Source organism: Benincasa hispida, chromosome 9 (genome assembly GCF_027475165.1).
Source record: "Benincasa hispida cultivar pf3 chromosome 9, pf3_genome.v1.1, whole genome shotgun sequence".
Classification (NCBI taxonomy): Eukaryota; Viridiplantae; Streptophyta; class Magnoliopsida; order Cucurbitales; family Cucurbitaceae; genus Benincasa; species Benincasa hispida.
The window spans coordinates 85,542,265-85,559,144 of NC_143486.1; the positions used below are offsets into that span (position 1 = coordinate 85,542,265).

The 16,880-nt window shown below is 37.3% G+C and overlaps 1 long non-coding RNA gene across 4 annotated transcripts in view; it reads right to left on the bottom strand.

The window, feature by feature from the left end:
- Positions 1 to 16,522, bottom strand: part of LOC150034138 (uncharacterized) — a 30,946-nt gene extending 14,424 nt beyond the window's left edge. Inside the window, exons 1-4 of one of the 4 annotated variants that reach the window (XR_016531774.1) lie at positions 16,286 to 16,516; positions 14,023 to 16,125; positions 1,847 to 1,963; positions 849 to 1,686 (exon numbers count right to left, since the gene is read on the bottom strand). This is a non-coding gene — a long non-coding RNA (uncharacterized LOC150034138). Of the gene's footprint in view, positions 1 to 848; positions 1,964 to 14,022; positions 16,126 to 16,285 lie in introns of those variants that run through there. The other 3 variants (XR_016531773.1, XR_016531772.1, XR_016531775.1) reach the window with 3 other exon arrangements.
- Positions 16,523 to 16,880: the final 358 nt, after the last annotated feature.

Genomic DNA, 16,880 nt, shown 5'->3' on the forward strand with positions numbered 1-16,880 from the left:
ACTCTAAAGTGTGGTAGGTGGTGGAAGTATAACCCTTTCACCACACACGTGCATCGCCACCATCGGATGAGTGGGTTTGGGTAACGTCGCTTGCACAAAAAATAAATAACTTTTATTACTTATTCGTTTAATTTTTTAACCTAAAAATTAAACGTTTTAATATTAAATGACTTTTATTATCACGTTATACTTTATTATTATTACTATTTTCTTCCCGTTTCTTCTTCCCTTGATTTTGATCCATCTTCCGGGTTTGGGTAACGTCGCTTGCACAAAAAATAAATAACTTTTATTACTTATTCGTTTAATTTTTTAACCTAAAAATTAAACGTTTTAATATTAAATGACTTTTATTATCACGTTATACTTTATTATTATTACTATTTTCTTCCCGTTTCTTCTTCCCTTGATTTTGATCCATCTTCCAGAAAGTGCATGTCTGAATTTGGATGTTGTGTTAACCTTGGGGAGCAACGGGCTCAGCGGTTAGCATTGAGGTCGCATCAGTGGTTCTTCCACGGTGCAACAACTCTTCCACATCTATTTATATATATATATATATAGAAACACTTTATGCTTGAGTGTGCTAACTCTAATTATATCCCCTTTACATATTATCTAGTTTGAGAGTGGAAAAAGGGTATGAGTAGTATAAAAGTGAGAGAATTGTTTTGAGTGATTGTAACAATTTTTCACATAGTAGAAATGGGAAGTTTTTTCCCAATAGAGAATCCCACATGGATCCCTATGATATTCTACAAAAAATTATGCACATATGAAAAGTTGAAATGGGAGCGAGGATGAAGGCATAAATTGATAAAAGCCATTCCAGTCTCATGAACAATTAGTTATCCAATATTTGCACATCCACCATCTGTAGGGAGACAGCTCTCTCATTTTATTTTCATGTAGAAGCTAAATTTTCTCAACTAAAATCAAATTTTAGAAATATATATTACATTTTTACAAATATAAAGAAAAAAATCTCTACATATTAAATTTATTCCATTTTAATGCATTTGCAAGACAACATTCAAAATATTGTCCATCTTTATCGATAAGGATTGTAGCCAATATGGAAAAACTGGGAAGTAGAATGCACCATTGATGCATTTGCAAGACTATCAACAACACCATTTTGAAGTTAATTCACGTGCCTGAAACTTTGATTACCGACCATGAATACTAAACCAAGCATCTCTAGCAAAATTGATTGGACTAACATCTAATTATCATTCATTCCATTTTAAAAGCTCACTTCCTTATAGTCGTTCGTACTCAATGATGATAGGCGCAACTTAACTGGTTAAAAGCAATATATAGTATATACCTTCTATTAAGACGTTATCTCATATTCAAATATTATGTTGAACTCAAACAATAAGTTATTTATGTATTTTTTAAAATTATTTTCCGTATATTGTTATAACCAATTGCCACAATATTAAAGATGTGTTTGGAATGCATTTTCAAGTGTTTAATTTAAAAAATAAGTCATTTTATAAAAAAAATTAGAGTATTTAGCAACCACTCAAAATAGTTTTTTTATGGATATTTTCAACAATTTTTATTAAAAGTGTTCAAATAAAAATGAGTTTTTTGAAAAACAATTTTGTAAAACAAATGAGTTAAAAATTTACCTATAATCAGCTCAAGATCGCTAAAGCTTCTTCAACTAGCTCACCTCTTAGAATAAACAAAAAATAACAGTTAGAGAAGTTAGCTGGAACAAAACTAACATCTATTGTAAACTAACTCTCTATGTATAAATAAAGAAATATGTATGTGTTTAAGAGATAGATCTGTAATGTACAACAAAAAGACTTGAATAAAGAATTCTTCATACCTTTGTAAAGTGGATGTAGGTCCTTTAGCCCGAACCACTATAATCGTTGAGTTGATCATCTTCTCCTCCTTTCATTGCTTATGATGCATGCTTCGTCTCTTACTTCCACCTTCGAATCTGCATAGAATATTCAAGAGAGTTAGAGAGAAAAAGAATCCTAGCTAAAGAAACTTTCGTCTGAATCAAAATGAAAGGCAAAAATGAAATTTATTTTCTTCTCATCTTTTCTTTTAAATCTGAGGTGTAGCATTTTGTGGTTCACACAAGATCTACCAATTTTTAGTTTTTGGGCAGATCAGTAGATAATTGCTTATTGGGCTTTCTTTGATATATAGAGAAGACTCTTATAAGGCCCATTTTCAATTTTACAACAACTGGTATCAGAGCTGGTTCTTCAAGAAAGCTCCAAGATTGCTTAAAGAACCTATCAAGAACATCAAGAAAGTCAGAGATGGCAGTAGCTTGGTATGAGGTGGAGAAATTCATAGGAAATGGGGATTTTCAGCTATGGATGAAGAGAATTCAAGCTTTTCTGGCGTCACAGAAAGCTTTAAAGGCTCTTGAAGATCCTAAATTTTTACCTGAAACTCTCACTGAATCGAAAAGATGGAATATGGAGCAAGTGGCCTATGGAGAACTGATTTTGAAAATTTCAAATAATGTTTTAAGGCAAGTCATCAACAAAAATACAACCTATGAGGTATGGGAGAAGTTGAAGAAGCTTTATATAATAAAGATATGCCTAACAAGCTCTATGTGGGGGAGAAATTGTTTTCTTTCAAAATGAATTCTTCAAAGTCCTTAGATGTAAACCTTGATGAGTTTAAGAAACTCACAAATGAGTTCGCTCAAACAAAGGACAAGCTAGGAGAAGACAATGAAGCATAAATTCGGATAAACTCTCTACATGAAGTTATAAGGATGTGAAGGCAACTTTGAAGTATGGAAATGACTCGATTTTCTGTTGATAATGTAATCACAACCTTGAAAAGTAAAGAACTAGAGCTTAAAGTTGAATCCAATGGCAGTGGTGATGTTGAATCTCTGTTTACAAAAGGAAAATCTTTCTTAAGAAAGGGGAAATCTAACTTTCATAAAGGGAATCGAGTATAGAGAGATAAGTCAGTCTTGAAATGTTTTTTTTCTACAAAGGACATTTCAAGAGAGATTGTCATGAGAGAAAGAAGAAACCATACAGAAAAGACTTCAAGAAGCCAAAGGAACATGGAAGAGGATGTCTCTATTGGAGAGGATGGTTTTAAACTCACAGAAATTCTTACAACCACTGAGGAAAAAGCAAATTTCCATGAATCTAAAGAAGATTGGGTATTAGACTCGGATTGTACTTATCACATGACATCATCAAAGACATGGTTTATCTCCTATAAATCATGGGATGTTGGATCAATATTCATGGGAAACAATCACGGCTGTAAGGTGATTGGAATAGGCTTAATGGTGCTGAAACTCCAAGATAATAGAGACATACTCCTCAAAGAATTAAGACATGTTCCACAGCTTAGAAGGAATCTTATTTCTATGGGAATGCTTGATGACCAAGGTTGTGTGTTTATTGAGAAGAATGGAAGCCTAGAAATTTCAAAGGATGGAAGACCTATCTTTACTGGGATGAAGTCTAATGGGTTTTACTTTGTGAGAAATATTACCAGTTCAGTCATTTGTAGCACAGAAGCCTGAAGCGGGTGATGTTGATTTGTGGCATAAAAGACTCTCACATATAAGTGAGAGAGGAATTAAAGAGCTACAAAAGCAAGGGTTGATCAAGTCAAAGAGTACTAAGAGGCTGAATTTCTGTGAACATTGTATCTATGAGAAGTTTAAGAGACAGAAGTTTATGAATGGGATCACACAACCACTGAAATCCTAAGCTACATACATGTTGTTTTGTGGGGACCAACAAGGACACAATCATGGAGTGGTTCAAGGTATTTTCTCTCTCTAATAGATGATTACTCAAGGAAGGTTTGGGTGTATTTACTAAAAACTAAAGATCATACCTTTGATAAGTTTAAACACTGGAAATCTACTGTTGAGAATCAATCTAATAAGATAGTTAAATACTTGAGGACAGACAATGGACTAAAGTTCCTAGGCAGTGACTTTAATCATTTTTTTGTTGAGAATGAAATAACTAGACATAAAACAGTGGCCTATACCCCACAACAGAATGGAATAGTTGAGAGGATGAATAGAACTATCCTAGAAAGGGTTAGGTGTATGACGTTGATAACGGACAGAAATGCACGTTATCATAGTGCTAAGTTCTTAAACAATATTGGATTGCGTTGATGAAATATGTTAATTTGTATCCATTAAGCATCAATTTCATAATATTGCGGTCGCATGCGTTCATCGCATTAGAATAGTTGATTTTTGTATTTTTTTTATGCAGAATATGTGTGGACGCAATGCAAGAATTGCAATCATAGGAAATCAACGGTCGAGCGCAACTTCACCGCAAGGCTTTTCGATGATTGTGCTCACAAACATTAGCCCGAGAAGGATCGCCGCAACTTGGTTAGCGCAACATGGTGGGCGCATTTGGGTGAAAGGCCAATTAGTCGCGATGGGACAAAAAGCTGATGACATTCGAATCCGAATTAAGTTGAGAGCCGATAACGATCACAAGTACATTCAGCTTTTCGGTGACAAATATTTGGTGCATCAGTCAGGAATTAAAGTCGTTCCATCTGTACAATCATGAGAGAGAAGTCGTCGTTCACCTTAGATATTCTATAAATACCAGAGGCATCCTTCGGAAAAATGGTTCACCAGTTCACTATTCTTTGTTCCACAAGCTCGCACGCCCTTGTTCATAGTTTTCTTTTGTTTTAAGGCAGACGCGAGAGAGAAGGTTGTACTGATAGATCATTTTGGTAAGCTTGGGAGACGCCAAAAGCTTCAAGGACAGAGAGAGGGCCGACGCCTGCGGAAGCGGGAACATCTTTAAAACCGAATAGAGAATACAGTGTAAAAGCCTCGGTCAACAAGGAATAACTACTAGGCTCTCTACTTTTAACTTTCATTGTTATTTTGTACTCCACTCATTTATCAAAATGGAATCTATTTCTCTATATCTGTTCACTCTCTGTTATTTGTGCATGAGTAACTAAATTAGTTGAATGGGTTGAGAAGCATTTAGCTAGCACAACTAGGGAATCTTCATGCTATGCGATTATCTTGTATTATGTATGCTTCATTCGTCCACTAGAGATACTCGGGAGAGTAGTCTAAGGACAGGATCTAGACTTGGGAAGGTCAGGTTAGAATCTAGGCTTGAGAGAGTCAGATTAGAACGCATAATCAAGAGATAGGAGCTTAGGAATGAGAACTATTTGTTATCAACGCATCGCATGCATCCTAGAGATAGGATACGATTGTATGCGATCACCTTGCTTTTATGCATTTTGCATCATCGCATAGGACAAGAGTAGAGACTTAGGGATAAGCTCTATGGACACTTTTGCATTCAACACATGCGTCCTAGACTTAGGAGCATCGCATTTGGAAAATGACTTGCTGTACATGGTGGTAGCATGATCGCATAGTCTGACGCATTCCCAAATAATGCTAGCTAAAGATCTTCTCAACCCGTTCATTGCATTCTCAGTGCATCTATCACACAACTGACTTTTCTGAAATCCGTCGCATTTTTTTTATTTTCTTCATTAACGCAATCAATAACAAACCAACAATTTATTTATTTGGTTACCGCAAGGCTTTCATAAAAATTACCAACGCAATCTGTTTTCACAAGTCCCTGTGTTCGACCCTGGACTTACAAGGAAACTCAAAGGAATTTACACTTGGATTCCGCTGAGGAAACTTGAGTGCACAATGCAATTTGATCAACGCATATCATCCACATTTCCACTTCATAAAATTAAGCATCAAGTTTTTGGCACCGTTGTCGGGGACTTCGGGCAAAATAGTTTGTTAACGGTAATTTTTCTGATTTCTTTGCAGACTCTCAATCTCTGGCGAATTATGACCCGGAGATTGAGAGGACATTTAGAAGGAGATTGAGAGGCCGCCAATAGCAACCACAGTAAGATAAAGAAGAGATGGCGGAGCAGCCTGGAAATGGAGCATCAAATGATAACAATGTCATGGCGAATCCAATTATGTTGGCAAACGATCGCAATAGACCCATTAGGGACTATGCATCGTCAAACCTCTATGATTTCTCTCTAGGAATCATGAGGCCTCCCTCGATGGAAGTTGATTCAAAATGAAGCCGGTGATGCTGCAGATGATCTAGACTGCAGGTCAATTTGGAGGAAGGTGTGGCGAGGACCCGCATGCCCACCTCCGAAGCTTTATTAAAATCTGCAATACCTTTGTGTTCCCGAACATCTCTGCCGAAGAAGTTCGACTAACGTTGTTCTCATTTTCTCTCCGTGATCAGGCTAGGAAATGGGCATATTCTCTTGAGTCGAGAGAGATCACTTCTTGAGAACAGGTCGTGGAAAAGTTTATGAAGAAGTATTTTCCACCTACTAAGAATGCCAGACGAAGAAAACTTATCACAAATTTTAAACAAGACATGGACGAATCGCTCAGCGATGCTTGGGCGAGGTTTAAGAGGTTGGTCTGGGACTGTCCACACAATGGGTTGCCATACTGCCTTCAAATGAAGATTTTCTATCATGGTTTGAATCCCGCTTCGTAGACCGCTGCCAATGCGGCAGCCACTGGTGATCTGCTTGATAAAATGTATGATGAGGCAAAGAATATCTTAGATCGCATCTCTAAGAACCATGAAGATTAGAGAGAGAGTGATCAAAGATTGAGACTCAAAGACAATGACGCAAATAATGGTGTTATTGCTTCACTACAAAACCAGATGACCGCAATGATGAACTTAATACAAGGAATTGTGATCAACAACCCAACACTGCAAAATGGGCAAATCAACGCAATCAATCAAAACACCGCAAGGTGTGCGACTTGCGGTGATGGGCATGCGATGGAAGATTACCCGAAAAATCCACAATCTTTACTTTGTAAAGAATAACCCCTTTTCGAACACCTACAACCCCGAGTGGAGAAACCACCCCAATTTTGCTTGGAAGAATCAACAATAGAATTTCCAACCTGTGGCGCAGAAAGAAGAGCCACCAGGCTTCTTCCCACGCAACAACGGTCAAACGAGCAATCAAGCAAGTAGCTTACAACCACCGTAATCCTCTTCTTTGGAAAGCCTACTGAAGCAATACATAGAGAAAAACGAAACGGTGCTTCAAAGTCAGGCTATGTCCATCCGCAATCTAGAATTACAGATGGGTCAGATTGTGAGTGAGCTGAAGAGTAGACCGTAAGGGGCTCTGCATAGTTCAATTGAACTTCTACGTAACTCGGGGGGATCAGGTAAAGAGCAATGTTAGGTTGTGACATTGCGAAGTGGGAAGACTGTGGAGGGAGAAAAGAAAGAGCTTAGTAGAATAACTTCCATTGCGGCTGAACCTGAGATTGCGGTGACGCAAGAAGATGAAAGAAAAAAAGAAGCAGTAGAACTGGAGGATGCGTCGACCTCAAAGCCAACTGAAATGGGAACCGTGAAAGTACAGTTACCTCCTTTCCTACAGAGACTAAGGAAGAAAAAGAACGAAGAGGTACAATACCAACGCTTCTTATCTATGTTAAAACAATTACATGTTAATATTTCTTTCAGTAAAGCGATTGAGGAAATGCCTGCCTATGCCAAGTTTTGAAGGATATGGTAACTAAGAAGATGAGAGTTGGAAAATTTGCCACAGTGGCATTAACACAAAGTTCCAAATCAATAATTCCACTGAAGATGAGCGATCTTGGGAGCTTTACCATTCCTTGCTCTATAGGAGGACTGTACATCAGGCAAGCCCTGTATGACCTGGGAGCCAGCATAAATTTGATGCCTCTGTCAATCTTTAGACAATTGAATGTGGGGCAACTCGTGACCACAACAATGACTCTCCAACTAGCCGATAGATCTCTGGTGCATCTAGAGGGAAAGGTGAACGATGTGCTGATAACCATTGATAAATTTATCCTGCCATCTAACTTCATCATTTTAGACTACGAAGCCGACAAAGATGTGCCCATCATTCTGGGGCGACCTTTTCTATCAACGAATCGTGCTTAAATTGATGTACATAAAGGAGAAATCACTTTGAGCATTAACAGATAAAAGCTCAAGTTTAACATAATTCGTGCCATGAAGTTCCCGGATGAAGAAAACCTGCATGACTCAGATGATGACCAAAATGTGATTGAAGAAGGAAAGTTTGATGAAGAAAATGAAGAAGAGGATGCCAGCGCATCCGTTGCTGCCTGTAATGCGATCACAACAACAACAAGCAAGGAAGAAGAAATGATCGCAAAGCAAGAAGAAGAGCCAACAAAAAAATAAGAAAGAAAAACAACGCAACCTTCCCTAGTGGAGCCACCAACACTTGAATTGAAGACCCTACCGACCCATTTGAAGTACGCATTTTTGGGGCAGAATGAGAAGTTGCCAGTTATCATTTCCTTTGCGCTCAACGAAGACTAGGAGAATGCGTTGATGAGCATTCTCAAGAAACACGTGCGAGCAATTGGCTGGACGCTTGCCGACATCAGAGGAATTAGCCCTGCGTACTGCATGCACCGCATTTGTCTTGAAGATGACCACAAAGCAACGATTGAAAATCAATGCAGACTCAACCCTGCAATGAAAGAAGTCGTCAAGAAGGAGATCATTAAATGGCTAGATGCTAGCATTATCTATCCTATAGCAGATAGCACGTGGGTCGGCCCCATGCAGTGTGTGCCGAAAAAGGGCGGCATGACGGTAGTTTCGAATGAAAATAACGAATTAATACCGCAAAGAACCATCACTGGATGGCGCATTTTCATGGACTACCGTAAGTTGAATGCGGCCACAAAGAAAAATCACTTTCCTCTGCCATTCATTGATCAAATGATAGACTGACTAGTAGAAAATGACTTCTACTGCTTTCTGGATGGGTATGCCAGATACAACCAAATAATGATAGCTTCAGAAGATCAAGACAAGACCACATTCACCTGCCCATATGGGACCTTCGCTTTTTGCAGCATGCTGTTTAGCCTCTGCAATGCGCCAAGCACGTTCCAAAGGTGCATGATGGCCATCTTTTCTGATTATCTTGAGGACTCTGTTGAAATCTTTATGGACGACTTCTCTATTTATGGGAATACTTATGAAGTCTGTCTAGCCAACTTGGAGAAGATACTGAAGAGATTTGAAGAGACGAGTCTGGTGCTTAACTGGGAAAAATGTCATTTCATGGTGAAGGAGGGCATAGTGTTGGGACACAAGGTTTCCTGGGATAGGTTAGAGGTGGACAAAGCAAAAATCGAAGCAATTGAAAAACTTTCACCTCCAAAAAGCGTGAAGGTTGTAGAAGCTTCTTGGGGCACGCTGGATTCTACAGATGATTTGTCAAAGACTTTTCTAAAATAGCACGATCACTGAGTGCATTATTAGAGGCTGATAGAAAATTTGAGTTTGACAACAACTGCCTCAACGCATTCAGAGTTTTGAAAGATGCGCTGATTACCGCACTCGTATTGATTGCGCCGGATTGGACACTTCCTTTTGAAATCATGTGCGACGCAAGCGGGTATGCGATGGAAGCAGCTTTAGCATAAAAGAGAAAAAAAATCTTGCATCCCATCGCATATGCAAGTAAAACATTAAATCCTGCTCAGACTAATTATACCATCACAGAGAAAGAGCTCCTGGCGGTAATTTTTGCATTGGAAAAATTTCGGCATATTTGTTGGGAACAAAGGTACTCATCCACACTGATCACTCGGCGATCAAATATTTAATGACAAAGAAGGACACAAAGCCGAGGCTGATCAGATAGGTTCTCCTCCTTCAACAATTTGATATAGAAATAATTAACTGGAAGGGGACAGAGAATCAAGTTACAGATCACTTTCTAGACTGGAAAATCCTGAGGTTGATCGCAATGAGTCTGAAGTGAGTGTCGTATTCCCGGATGAGCAGTTGTTCCATATAGAAGAATTGCCCTGGTATGCAGACATAGTTAATTATTTGGTTTGCAAGCAATTTCCCGAAGATTACACCTACCATCAATAGAAGAAGCTAAAAATGAATGCAGACATTATTATTGGGATGAGCCGAATCTGTATAAAAGAGGTGCAGACCAGATTTTTCGATTATGCGTACCAAATGCTGCTCAACAACGCATATTATCGCAATGCCACAACTCACCATATGGTGGGCAATTTGGAGGGCAGCGTACCACAGCCAAAGTCTTACAGAGTGGATTCTTTTGGCCTTCATTGTTCAAGGATGTGGCTGACTACACAATGAAATGTGATCGGTGCCAACGCACAGGTAACATTTCGTGGAAAAATGCAATGGCAATGGATACCATCTTGGAGCTTGAATTGTTCGACGTGTAGGGGATTGATTCCATAGGACCATTTCCCCCTTCGAATGGTAAACATTACATTTTATTAGCCGTCGATTATGTCTCCAAGTTGGTAGAGACAATAGCATGCACTACAAGTGATGCGGCAGTAGTCTCCCAGTTCCTGAAGAAACATATTTTCACTTGTTTCGGCAATCCCCATGCCATCATAAGTGATGAAAGATCCCACTTTGTCAACCGTAATATCAAGGAGCTGCTGCGTAAATACAACATTCTCCACAAAGTGGCCACTGCATACCATCCGCAGACAAATGGTCAGGCTGAGGCGTCCAATTGAGAAATTAAGCTGATACTTGAGAAGGTAGTAAGGCCTTCACGAACAAATTGGCCAATAAAGCTTGATGATGTGTTATGGGCATACCAGACTGCATTTAAAACATCAATAGGTATGTCCCCATATGCGTTGGTATTTGGTAAGGCGTGTCATTTTCCTTTGAAGCTGAAACATAAGGCACTGTGGGCGGTAAAGAAGCTGAACTTTGATTTGAAGAAGGCAGGAGAAGAGCGAAAAACGCAATTGGTCGAGCTAGAAGAATGGAGGATTAACGCATATGAAAATACGAAGATTTACAAAGAGCGCACCAAGCGCTGGCATGACAAACGCATATGCGGCAAGAACCTCTAAGTCAGGCAAAAGGTCTTACTCTTCAACTCACAACTGCGGCTCTTCCCGGGAAAATTAAAATCACGTTGGTCCGGACCTTTCATTATTAAAGAAATACTCCCACATGGTGCGGTGGAGTTGATCACTGAGGATGGAAGCCGCACATTTAAGGTTAATGGACAACGAGTTAAGGCATATTGCGAAGGTGATTTCCAGCTAGAAAAAACCTCCGTGAAGCTGAAAAACCCAGAATACCCCTTGTTTGATTCTTGAATTCTTATTCCCTCGTCACTTTTGTTATCATTTAACTATCTGCATCTTATTCATCTTTCCTTCTATATATCTAAAAAAAATAAAAAATAAAAACAAAAAAACAAAAAAAACAAAAAAAAAACTTCTTGTTTTGTTTTAAATCATTTGACCATCTTTTTGTTTGTTTACAAGGATTAAGACACAGGATTGCGGAGATATTACTTGAAGCAGCAAATTATCTCACTCTATCACCGCAATCCAAAGAAGAGAGATCACCGCAAAGATGGATGCGTCAATACACAATGCGGGCGACAGTGCAAATTTGGGGATGTACTCGTCCTTATCTTTATTTCAAATTTTGCGCTATCACATCGCATGTTAGTTTTAAAAGTTTTATCACCGCATCCTCTTTGATTACTGCAATCATTTGACGTAGATAACTTTAGTAGGTTACCGCATGCTGTTTCTTTGCCAAGTATGATTTCAATTATGAAAAATATGTTTCTATTTCTTTCGTATATACTAGAGTCAACTTAGTCTTAAGATAGTCACCTCATGAAATATTTCTAGAAGTTAGGGGTTTGCTAGCTTTCTTTCAAACTCTCTTTACAACGCAATCTAAGAACATCACATGACTCATTTCAATCTTTTTGGGCACAACGCAATTTCATCAACACATATCATCCACATTTCCACTTCATAAAATTAAGCATCAGACGTCAAAAGCTAAGGTGGCAAAATCTTTTTGGGCAGAGGCAACAGCTACAACATGTTTATTATCAATAGAAGTCCATGTACAACTATTGATTTTAAAACACTTGAAGAAGTATGATCAGGCCATCCCTCTAACCTATCTTTTCTAAAGCCTTTTGGCTGTGTGGCCTTTATTCATGTCAAACAAGGGAAGGTTCAACCTAGGGTTATGATATGTATGTTTATTGGCTATCCATAAGGAATTAAAGGGTTCAAGTTGTGGGATTTCGGATCAAATCGAAGCATAATCAGTAGAGATGTTGTAGTCAAAGAAGAAGTGCTTTATATGGACTCTAAGGATTCGAAACCAGCTGAAATTGGTGATGGAACAGTGACTCAAGACCATTTTGAGATGGAATTTTCTAATGTTCCTCAAACTCCTTTCAATCCTATTCAAACTAATCACCCTGATCAACCTGAAAAAGAAGAGACAGGGACAGAGGCAGAAACCCAACCAGAAATCCAAGAAACTCAACCTCAAAACTTAATAGACTACACTCTAACAAGAGATAGAACTAGAAGGGAAAGAAGGTCATTATAAAGGTATAGAGAGGATGATTATATTGCTTTTTCCAACCTTTGTGATGACCTAAATGATGATGAACCTAAAAGCTATGAAGAAGCCATTAACAGCAAAGAAAGCAAACAGTAGGTAAGGGCAATGAACAGTGAAACGAGTTCTTTATATAAAATGAGACGCGAACTTTGGTTACTTTACCTCTTAAACAGAAAATGGCACCCTGCAAATGGATTTTTAAGAAAAAGTTGGGAAAGTTAGATAAAGGTGGAGTTAAATACAATGCTAGACTAGTAGCTAGGGGATACACTCAAAGAGAAAGGTTAGACTATAATGACATCTTCTCCCCTGTAGTAAAATATACTTCTATCAGAGTGCTCCTAGCTATAATGGCTTGCATAAACCTAGAGCTAGAGTAACTTGATGTGACCACAACTTTCCTACATGGAAAACTGGAAGATACTATTTATCTGTCTCAACCTGAAGGTTACAAGAAGAAAGAGTCAAAAGATTTAGTTTATTTGCTGAAGAAGTCCCTATATGGGCTTAAACAGTCTCCAAGGTGCTAGTATAAACGTTTTAATGAGTTTATATCTAGTTTAAAGTTCAAAAGAAGCAGCTATGATTCATGTGTTTACATAAGAGAGTGTAAAAATAGACAAGAAGCATATCTTCTACTATATGTAGATAACATGCTATTGCCTGGAAGTAATATGGTTCAACTAAATGAAATTAAAGCTCAAATGAGCAAGGAGTTTGATATGAAAGACCTAGGGGCTGCGAGGAAAATTTTAGGAATGAAGATCTACAGCAACAAAACTAAGGGAGAACTGTTTCTATGTCAAACAGATTATACATCTAAAGTATGAAAATGGTTTAAGATGTCAAATGCCAAGGCTGTTAGCACTCTCTTAGCACAACACTTCAAACTATTAGCTAAAGACTCTCCAACCACTAAAAAACATAAAAGTATAATGGAGAAAATTCCCTACTCTGGTACCACAGGTAGCCTAATGTACCTAATGGTGTGTACTAGACCTGATTTAGCTCACTATTCCAGCTTAATGAGCAGGTATATGAGCAATCCAGGGACGGCACATTAGAAAGCTACTAAGTGGGTCTTCAGATACCTAGTAGGATCTCAGAGAAAGGGCCTCTTATATAGACACCCTGATTCAACTAGACTAAATCTAATAGGCTACTCTTACTCAAATTTTGCTTGTGATCTAGACAAATGAAGGGCATTAACATGGTATGTTTTTCAATTTGGAGGTAATACTATCGGCTGGAAATCTAATCTACAGTATTTTGTTGCTTTAGCTACAATATAAGCAGAGTTTATTGCTTTGACAGAAGCTGTAAAAGAAGCAAAATGGCTACAAGGACTCATAAAAGACTTTGGTTTCACTCAAGACACAGTGAGCATACATTGTGATAATAAGAGTGTAGGAATGTATCAGCAACAGCGGAAGCACAAGGATCATTTATGCACTCTAATTCATTAATTTTGACAAAATATAAAGCATGCTCTTGCAGAAATCAAGTGAGTTTCATGACATACCTCTTGTAGAACTTTTTCAAAGCTTGTTCTCCAGCTGCAATCTTCTCTAAATCTTGTTGCAGACCACCTCAAGATCTTCCCCACCATTCTTTTGGTGCTCTAGATTAAGTTGTGGGACTCAAAACAAGCTTGAATCAAGGGATGAAGAAGAATAGCTCACAACAACAATCTTGTTGAAGAACCCTTTCTTCAACCCGAATTTTCTCTAAAATTCTCCCTTGATTGCATGCCCGAATTTCACTCCAAACTCTTCAATATATTGCAGATCAACATGCAAGGGAGAGAGTTGCATGTGTTGTAGCTCATGCTTGGAGTAACACAAGGCAAAGTTGATGGCTTTTGTGTGAGCAACTAGGAGATAGATAATGGAAAAACAAGTTTTCCATTTTGTATTTTGTTTTTTTCAATTTTCTAATTTTATCTCAAAATCAAATTTTGATTTTTAAAAAACCATTTTTATTTTAAAAACTGAAAAAATAAAATTAATTTCATAAATTAATTTTTAAGTAAAATTTAATTAATTTAATATCAAATATTAAATTAATTTTTACACACATCCATCTTTATATATTTAAATCATATTTAAATATAAATTCTCCTATTCCGTTTAATTCTCAAATTAAACACATAATTATATCTCATATAATTACTAATTCCCTTAATTCTAATTTGAATGTTTCAAATTAACTTATCATGCTATTCTAGAGCTAGTTCGTTACGAGCTAGTAGGGGGACCTCGCGGACCTACAGATCATGGGCTCCAACGATCCGAGATCAATTGGCTAAACTCATTAGACCAAATTAATCTTAATTCGTTAACTAATGGGTCACTCCACTAAAGCCCATAGTTGCACTCCCCTCACTGTAGATACATAATGTCCACATGATTTAACCATAATCAGCAAGTCGACTCTTCATAGGTCGTTCGTAATAACGGTTGGGTCAAATATCTGTTTTACTCCCGAGATTACGTCTTATTCCTTCTGTTCCTACAAATCCTCTAATGAATAACTAGTTTGTGATCCAATCACTAAACCAAACTCTCTCAGCCCAGTGAGAGGGTGGGGCCCTTTGTTCAAGACCTGGATTCAATACTTAAGAGAACAACCTTTCTCCTATCTCTAAATCGGGTAGGCGTGAACTCCGTCTTGCACCCTATGTCCCCAGTTATCTATTAGGTCTTACCCCTGAAATGGGAGTCTTATTGAGCCGACACTGTTAAGCCAACCCTCAGCTATGCAAATTTAAAGGTAATCCCGAATAAACAAAAGTTCATAGTTAGCTCAGGATTAAGATCGAGTTACCTAGGTCATCTAGGTGAAATAGTCAGTCTTATACAGTAAACAACATTATAAAGTAAGAGTGACTTATTTCTTGGTCCGATCTTATGCAAACTCATTGCATAGGACGCCCCCACTCCTCATGTCATAACATGTACGAATTAGAATCACATCGTATGTAGTACTTTACAAATCTTTGTAACAACTACAGAGTAGGCCCATTCAATGGTGTTACCAGAATAAGGTACCCAACCTTATTCATGTACCATAGATCATTTTGACTATTTTCTCGAACTTGATCCACTCTTATGTCTCCACATAAAGTTCAAGTACTCATGCAATAGTCATGGGTCTTAGTTTATTGGATTTAGACTTTCATACAATTTATGAAATCAATAATAAGTATATTGATTATAGAAAATGTTTATCATTTACAAACTGTGAGTTTTAGGACATAAAACCCAACAAAGAGTACAATACACTTAACTAAAAATCCTCAATTGCATGACAGAACAAAACATGTAGACGTACATTTACACTTTATTAGAGATGAGGTGGAGAAAAATGAAATCATAATTGAGAAAGTTAAGACAGAAGAAAACTTATATGATTTTCTGACTAAAATAGTGCCTCGGCCCAAGCTAGAATATTGCTTAGGTCTACTAAAAATAGTAGACCATCCAACTAAAGTTTGAAGCTTCGTAACAGAAAACAAGGTATGAGAAAATCTTTAGCTCAAGGTGGAGAGTTGTAAAACAGATGAGCTAAAATTTACTTGTAATCAGCTCAAGATTCAGCTAAAGCTTCTTCAACCAACTCACCCCTTAGAAGAATCATAAAATAACAATTAGAGAAGTTAGTTGGAACAAAACTAATATCTATTGTAAACTAACTCTCTATGTATAAATAAAGAAATATATATGTGTTTAAGAGATAGATTTGTAATGTACAACAAAAAGACTTGAATAAAGAATTCTTCATACCTTTGTAAAGTGGATGTAGGTCCTTTAGACCGAACCACTATAATCCTTGAGTTGATCCTCTTCTCCTCCTTTCATTGCTTATGATGCATGTTTCATCTCTTACAAACCTTCGAATCTGCATAGAATATTCAAGAGAGTTAGAGAGAAAAATAACCCTAGTTGAAGAAACTTGTGTCTAAATCAAAATGAAAGGCATAAATGAAATTTATTTTCTTCTCATCTTTTCTTTTAAGTCAGAGATGTGGCACTTTGTGGTTCACACATGACATCTACCAATTTTTAGTTTTTGGGGAGATCAGTAGATATTGTTTATTGGGCTTTCTTTGATATATAGAGAAGACGCTTATAAGGCTCATTCCGATTTTACAACAACTTTATCTCAAGTCAATCTAAATGGTCGCTAACTTATTGTAGATATATCTACCATCCTTGCAACATAAAATAAATAGAATCTCCTAATATATATATAATCTATTAGTTACTATTCACGAATATGAATTATATATTAAGATTCAAAGCTTATTTAAAAAGTGAATAAATTAATTATTTGTTGAAATAACTTTCATAAAGTTTTGTTTATATTTTTTGAAATATC